Source organism: Elephantulus edwardii, unplaced genomic scaffold, assembly GCF_000299155.1.
Source record: "Elephantulus edwardii isolate Elephantulus edwardi_28Jun2011 unplaced genomic scaffold, EleEdw1.0 scaffold00240, whole genome shotgun sequence".
Lineage (NCBI taxonomy): Eukaryota > Metazoa > Chordata > Mammalia > Macroscelidea > Macroscelididae > Elephantulus > Elephantulus edwardii.
In genome coordinates, this window is record NW_006399990.1 from 3,692,872 (window position 1) to 3,700,347 (window position 7,476).

A 7,476-nucleotide genomic window follows, 5' to 3' on the forward strand; every position below is an offset into this window, starting at 1 on the left:
CACCTTAGTTTCCAGAGAGACATTATTGCTCTTTAGTACTTTAGAGAAGTCCCTAACAGCAGACTTTCCCATGGCAATACACCTTTTAATTTCCTGGCTACTGGTGCCAAGAGTGTTAACTGTGGACCCAAGCAAACTAAAGCTTTGAACAATCTCAATCTCTTCACCATCCATCCTGATGATGCCAATTGGCCCAGTGATGAGAATGTTTGTTTTCTTGACACTGAGCCTCAATCCATATTGGAGGCTGCAGTACTTGACCCTCTGTTTTATTAGCAACTTTTTTTTAAGACACTCAGACTGTATCATCTTCCATTTACTCTCCCGTGATGAAGAGAAGAACAATCATCAATGGCAAATGGCAGTTGCACTGAAGCAACATCAAAAGCTGGCTTCACGCTCAGAAGAGGGGAGAATGCTGAGTCTCCTCCTCGTGGTATTCGGAGTTCTACAGGATCAGAGAAACTTCTCCAGCAATGAACTGTAGGAATGAGCCCAGAAAGTATAGTCTTTGATTGTTGTTGTTTGTTGTTAAGTGCCATGAGTCATAGGTGACCCATAGTGACCCTACGAACAAAAAACCTGAATACTTGTATAACTTTCATCCTTTCTCTAAGTTCATAGGGTTTCCAGAGGCAAGCTATTTTGAAAGTGGAGGCCACTCCCGCTTCCAAGCTTGTTTTAATCAGGGAGCTCCACCAAACACTGTCCACCATCTTTAACCATTATTGCATTTGACACATCAGTGTCACAGTGTTAAGCTTCACAGCAACCACATTACCACTGTACAGCAAGTAGACAGATCAAGGCTAGATAACCTAGAAGAATGTTTCACCAAAAACAGTTAAAAGCAGGCCTGAGGGCCAGAGATTAAATCACCCACACTTTCTCTCCACTAGGCTAACTGATCTCTCTCTATGCTATTGTTGTTTTGTTATTGTTAAGTACCATCGAGTTGTAGGTGACACATAGTGACCCTATTTTAGGACAATTTTAATAGCAAATATGAATTTCAAGTATATTGTTCTTTCCTAAATGCTCATTCTTTACACTACTCATGGTTATTCGTATAAATTAAATGAAACTCATTAATCTTACAGTAACTTTGACATGAACCACAGTTCTATTATTCTTAGTTACCCTAATATTAGAATGCTTTAGTGTAAACAAATTAAAAGAACAACTAAACTTGGGAAATATTAAATCTTTTCTCTAAATATTGGCTATTTTTAAGGTATAATAAATACTTACCTGGAATTAGTCAGAAGTCAGTGAGTATTAATGACTACTGATCTGACCCCCCCCCTTGTCCCACTTAGCCTTATATTTATATAGAGCAAGCTCTATTTCCTAGTTGCATCTTGGATATTTTCCAGCTGGACAAAGACCAGAACTAGCACAATGTTGTACTCATCACCTTCCGTCAATGTTAAATATTAATAACAATAAAAGCTTCCGTGAGCAAAGCCAGACCAAATACAGAGGAATAAATGCAATCACTCACTCTAACACCAGCAACTTCACCCTAATCTTAAGAGATCACTCACTAGAGAAAAGAAAGAAGATGGACTTTTTTGTCTTGTTCAGACCCCATTCCCTCTGGAGTTAGCTAGATTGCATTACCACAGTTTTTTGGCAAATAAACAATAAAGTCTAAAATCTTCCAGGAAATGAATCCAGATAATTTAGCATTGGATCTCTTGAAGTGGTTTATTTGAGTGATTTTGTTGTTGTTAGAAACACAGGTGAATTTTAAACTTCTCTGCAGATGATAATATGACATTTAAAGGTATACCATTCTATCACTCTCAGACCATTTAAGGGCAGAGAATAATGCTTCTTACATAAAAAAAAATCTGATTTCATGAACAGCTCTATTTCCATATTGGCTTCTATATCATATGTTCTGGGGTTGCCTTCTAACAACATATGGGGAAAAACATCAAATGTTCCCAAACAACCTTGGCAAAAGTGTAACTGTCAAATCCCTAGCAGAAAACCTAATGCTTTATTTGGCAACCATTTACTAAATGGGTAGAGTTTGGCAAGGCTGGCAATTCCTGAGCTTGTTTTATGTACAATAAAACAAAACTGCAATGACTCCTTCATATACACTCAATCTACACAGTTAAAAGTAACTTTTCCTGCAATAGAATTGTTTCTATGCTTTATGCAATTCTTGTTACTTTCTAATGTCATCAAGTGTTCCCAAAGGAAATTTGAAGTAACAAAAAATTGTTGCAATAATTTTAATGCTTAGAGTTATCTCTCACCCGCATAATTTCAAAAATATTAATATCTTGCATCTGAAATACTGAATTTATTCCAGTCTTTGCTTCCTAATTTGCTACAATTCCTAGGAAGCATAATGTAACAACAGTACTCTAGAACTGAAATCCTGGAGTGTGTTTAAAATTAAAGTATGCTCCGGGAAAATGGAGAGATTATTATTAAGGTTGAATTGATATACTTTTGGTGATGAACAGATAGTAAGATGCTATAATTCATCACAAGTAACCACATGCAAAAGAAACTTAACTCTTACAGAATGTACCTAACATAAATGAGGAAAGAAAGGTATACTTACTAATTAAATGATACCAACAAAACTATATAAATATATTCACTGGGAAGAAAAAGGTTGTTTGGAAAAAAAAATAAAAGGAATGAATGGTACATGAAGTATTTTTATACTTCATCTGGACTATCAGATATATTGGGTATAAAATGATATCTTGTTTACAAAAGTGCTCAAATTTAGGTGACTGTCCCCAGGGTATGGCAAACTGGCACTGCTACCTGGGTTCCATCCTTTGTGCAGTCCCACATGCTGTTACAGACTGTGGGCAGCTGCTGGGCAGAGACCAAACAGGAGGCATTGAGAGGAAAGGTGGTCTTTCCACCATCTGGTGATCAAAGACCCTTGGGGGGGCTCATATTAGGTCACAAGCTTTTCTGCCATCATATGACAGGAACTTGGCCAAGCATTCTTTATTCTGCACAGGTCTCTTGAGGGAGCATGGAGGATGTGTGGGTATGTCCCTCTGTGTGCATACTCCAACTTTCCAATCCGTTTCAGCAGAGCAGCCAAATAATCTTTAGAACACATAAATTAGATCATATCACACTCTGCTTTCCCACTGCATTTAGAATAAAATTCAAACATTTTTGCTTATAAGACTACTTATTATGCTCGATGTGTTGCTGCCTCACATTGCTATCCTTTTCAAATAATTTCCACCAATACTTCTAATCTCCTCTCTGGTTCTTGAATAAGCCAAAAATCTCCCCACATTATGTTACTTTTTGCATATGCATGGACATTGTTTCTCCAGGTGTAGTAAGACCACCTATTCTCATCTTACAGACCTCACTCACATTTCACTTTCTCAAGGAGACCATCCTTGACCACTCCGTCTAAGTCATTCTGCCGTTAGTTACTTATTGTCCTATGTATAATCTAGGAATATTTTGTCACTGTGTAATGTTCACTTTTCTTTTTGTTTTACTGTTACTATTTTTCAGGTGTTTACACTTGAATGAAGCTTCTTAAAGATAGCAACTATGTGCCCTTTCTCAATATATATGCATACTTTTTGATTCTTAGATGATAAGGAAACCTAGTAGGTATTTGTGACTGAAAAAAATGCATTAAAAGATAGCTGAATGAATGAATTAATTAGTATGTATAAAGATTGTGCAATCTTATAATTTCATTAATTCAGAGAATAAACTATCTAAATACAATCCATGCTAGTTTTACTTTCAACCAAAGGTTGATGTTAACAAACACAAAAATATTTTTTTCTCTTCTCTATTCATTTCCTAGATTGTGTATAACCTGTTGAGGGAAAAAAAAATACCTGTAAAACTAGATAGATTATAGATGGTAGATTAATAGCTGCCATTAAGTCAACACCTACTCATGACAACTTCATGTACAATAGAGCAAAAGATTGTTGGATCTTAGATGATCTGCATAATCATTGGTACGTCAGTTCCATTATTGAGGCTGTTATGACAACCCCTATCACCAATATACCCCTTGTCAATGTCGGATCTCTAACTCACCTGCATGATGTACTCCAGTGATTAACTCCTCCTGGATGACAGGTTCAAACCAACTAAGTTAGTCAATGCTCTGAGGTAATTAAAAAAGTTCTCATTGTCTAATTTACAGAGATTGTCAAACCTATATTTCTTGCCAGTATAAATCTAGAAGTTCTACTGAAATCTACCTACCATGGGTAACCCTTCCAGCACTGCTTAAGCATCACAGCTGCATACAAAACACAAAAAGTGTGATAACTGGCAGAAGGTAGTGGATAGATGCAGATACACACACAAGCTCATACATGAACAAAAATCATGATGCTATCAAGTGAATTTTAACTCATACTGACCCTATAGAATAAGGTAGAACTGATCCCTAAGCTTTCAAGGCTGCAAATCTTCACAGAAACAGACTGGTGCAGCTACCTCAATTGAGTATGTTATACAAGTAGACTGCTGACCTTAAACTAGGAACCTGTATCTCTCTCTCTCTCTCTCCACACACATACACACAGAATGGAAGAGAGAAAGAAAACCCAAAAACACTTGTATAATAGCTACCATGCAGATGGCAAAACCCTGCTTGCTGAAACTGAGGAGGACCTGAAATGCTTGCTGCAAAAGGTCAAGGACTGCAGCCTTCAGTATGGATTGAAGCTCAATATCAAGAAAACAAAGATTCTCATGAGTGGGCCAATTGGCACCATCAGCATGGATGGTGAAGAGATTGAGATAGTTAACAGTTTTACTTGGCTTGGCTCCACAATCAACACTCTTGGTAACAGCAGCCAGAAAATCAGGAGATTAATTGCATTGGGAAAGTCAGCTGAGAGGGACCTTTCAAGAGTACTGAAGAGAAACGACATCAGGATGGACACTAAGGTGTGTCTAATCCAGGCTATAGTCTTCACAATTATGTACTATGCATCAGAAAGTTGGACAGTGACTAGGGATGAGAGAAAGAGAGTTGATGCCTTTGAGTTGTGGTGCTGGAGAAGAGTGTTGCATATACCATGGACTGGTAGGAAAACAAACAGGTTTGTCCTGGAGAAAGTGAAAGCAGAATGCTCCTTGGAGTCAAGGATTCTAAAGCTTCGTCTGACATACTTTGGGTATGTTGCAAGGAGGGACTGGTCCTTGGAGAGGGACATCATGTTTGGCAGAGTGGAGGGGCGGCAATGGAGTGGAAGACCTTCGATGAGATGGATCGATTCTGTTACTGGAGCAGTGGGAATAAGTGCGTTTGAGATGGCTAGGTTGGGACAGGGTAGAACAGCATTTAGAGCTCTTGTACATAGGGTCGCTATTTGTCACAAACGACTCGATGGCACATAACAACAACAACAATAGCTACCATACATATTTTTTTTTAAATTTAACTCTATTAACCATCATGTTTAAGGAGCTCTGGTAACCTAATGGTAAGAAGCTGTACTATAATCTTGAAAGCATGTGGATCAAACCCACCAGCTGCTCCACTGAATAAATATGGGCATCTCCTCCCATACGATTTACTGCTTCTGTGTACCCACTGGTACACAACAATAACAACCATCATGTGAAGTCTCTTTGTTGTCAACCTAGTCTAACTCATTTGTTGTTGTGTAACATCTAGTGGGAACCTACTCATAGCTGACTCTTCAATGTGTTTCCAGAGGCAGTAAATTGCGTGGAAGGAGATTAGCCATCCTTTTCCCTTGGAGCAACCAGTGGGTTTGAATCACATGCTTTTGGGATTGCAGTGAAATTTCTTACCTCTGGGACATCGCAAGTCTTGTAATGTTACTACGTGTTTCTTAATCAAAGGATGCTGTGGGAAAAATTTTGAATGATCCAGGAAGTATCAAAAGAAGTTGGAAGAGGAGTTGGTTTTGGCTGCCCCTGGGAGTGGCAGTGGTTGGAGAGGCTGATCCTGACCTGGAGGGCGGGTGGGTAAGGGAAGGTCTGAGACTGGCTCTAATCTAAGGGTTTGTACACCTCAGCTAGGGTTCCTGCAAGTAGCTGCCATGACCTCATTTGTGTTCAGTGCTCCTCAATGTTCAAGCATAAAAATGGAAGAGAGAAGACCTATGGGTAACTTCTTCTTGCTTATTGAGAATGTTCTGTGCATCCTCCAGATTAGAGCTGCTTCGTGGGAGAGGTCTCAGTTCCATACATGCAAAGATTCCTGACAGTAATTTTTCAACAGGGGGTCATGCCATTTTCTGTCTGTCTTTAACAAATCATCCTTACTTAAGGAAATGACCAATCAGTACAGTATTCTCTTCAAACAAGAGCAAGTCCATGATGATGTCATTTGGTCAGTTGCCTGGGGGACAAACAAGAAAGAAAGTTCTGAGATGGTGGTCAAAGGCTCCCAAGATGACCTGGAAGTGGTATGATGAGAGGCTGGACCTACAGTGGAACCTGGAGAGACATCAGGTGGGGGTCGTGTCTGTGGACATTAGCCACACCCTGCCCATTGCCGTATCCAGTTCTCTTGATGCTCATATTCGTCTCTGGGACTTGGAAAACAGCAAACAGTCTATAGATACAGGACCAGTGGATGCCTGGACTTTGGCCTTTTCTCCTGATTCCCAGTATCTGGCCACAGGAACTCATGTGGGGAAAGTGAACATATTTGGTGTGGAAAGTGATAAAAAGGAATATTCTTTGGACACGAGAGGAAAATTCATTCTTTGTATTGCATATAGTCTTGATGGGAAGTACCTGGCCAGTGAAGCCATACATTATTTTTTTTATACTGCAATTGGGAAATTTCTTCACACACACTGGAAGGCCATACTATGCCCATCCATTCCTTGACCTTTTTCCCTGGGTTCTCAGCAACTCATCACTGCATCAGACAATGGCTACATTAAGATCTATCACACACAACACTCCAACTTGGTTGGGAAGCTGAGCGGCTGTGCTTCCTGAGTGCTGAATGTTTGTTTTGTCCTGACAACATTCTTTTTGTCTCTGGTTCATCTGACAAAAGTTTGAAAGTTTGGGACGTTGAAACAAGGACTTGTGTTCACACATTCTTTGATCATGAGGATCAGGTCTGGGGAATAAAATACAATGGAAATGGTTCAAAAATTGTGTCTGTTGGAGATGACCAAGAAATTCACATTTCTGATTCCTCAATTTAAATTCCAGAGTCTTCCTAGCATTTGCTGCAGTGAGAAGGTACAGAATGGGCATGGCATTCATTACCTCTTCAGGGTTTTTTTTTTTAATATCACATTTATTGTTGCAAGGGTTTAAATTTTGTAGATACAGTGAGTAAATCTTCAGTTCATTGACTGCTGCTTTGAACATAAAACTGCAGCTTTGAACATAAAACATTCTTAATAGAAAAAAAGAATTTGTGAGAATAAATTGACACTGAAAAATTTCACAAAGTATTATATCAACAAGAACCAATAGTAATGAAGGAAG

At 38.9% G+C, this 7,476-nt stretch overlaps 1 pseudogene; it reads left to right on the forward strand.

The window, feature by feature from the left end:
- Window positions 1–6,293: 6,293 nt before the first annotated feature.
- Window positions 6,294–7,187, forward strand: LOC102862782 (annotated as a pseudogene).
- Window positions 7,188–7,476: the final 289 nt, after the last annotated feature.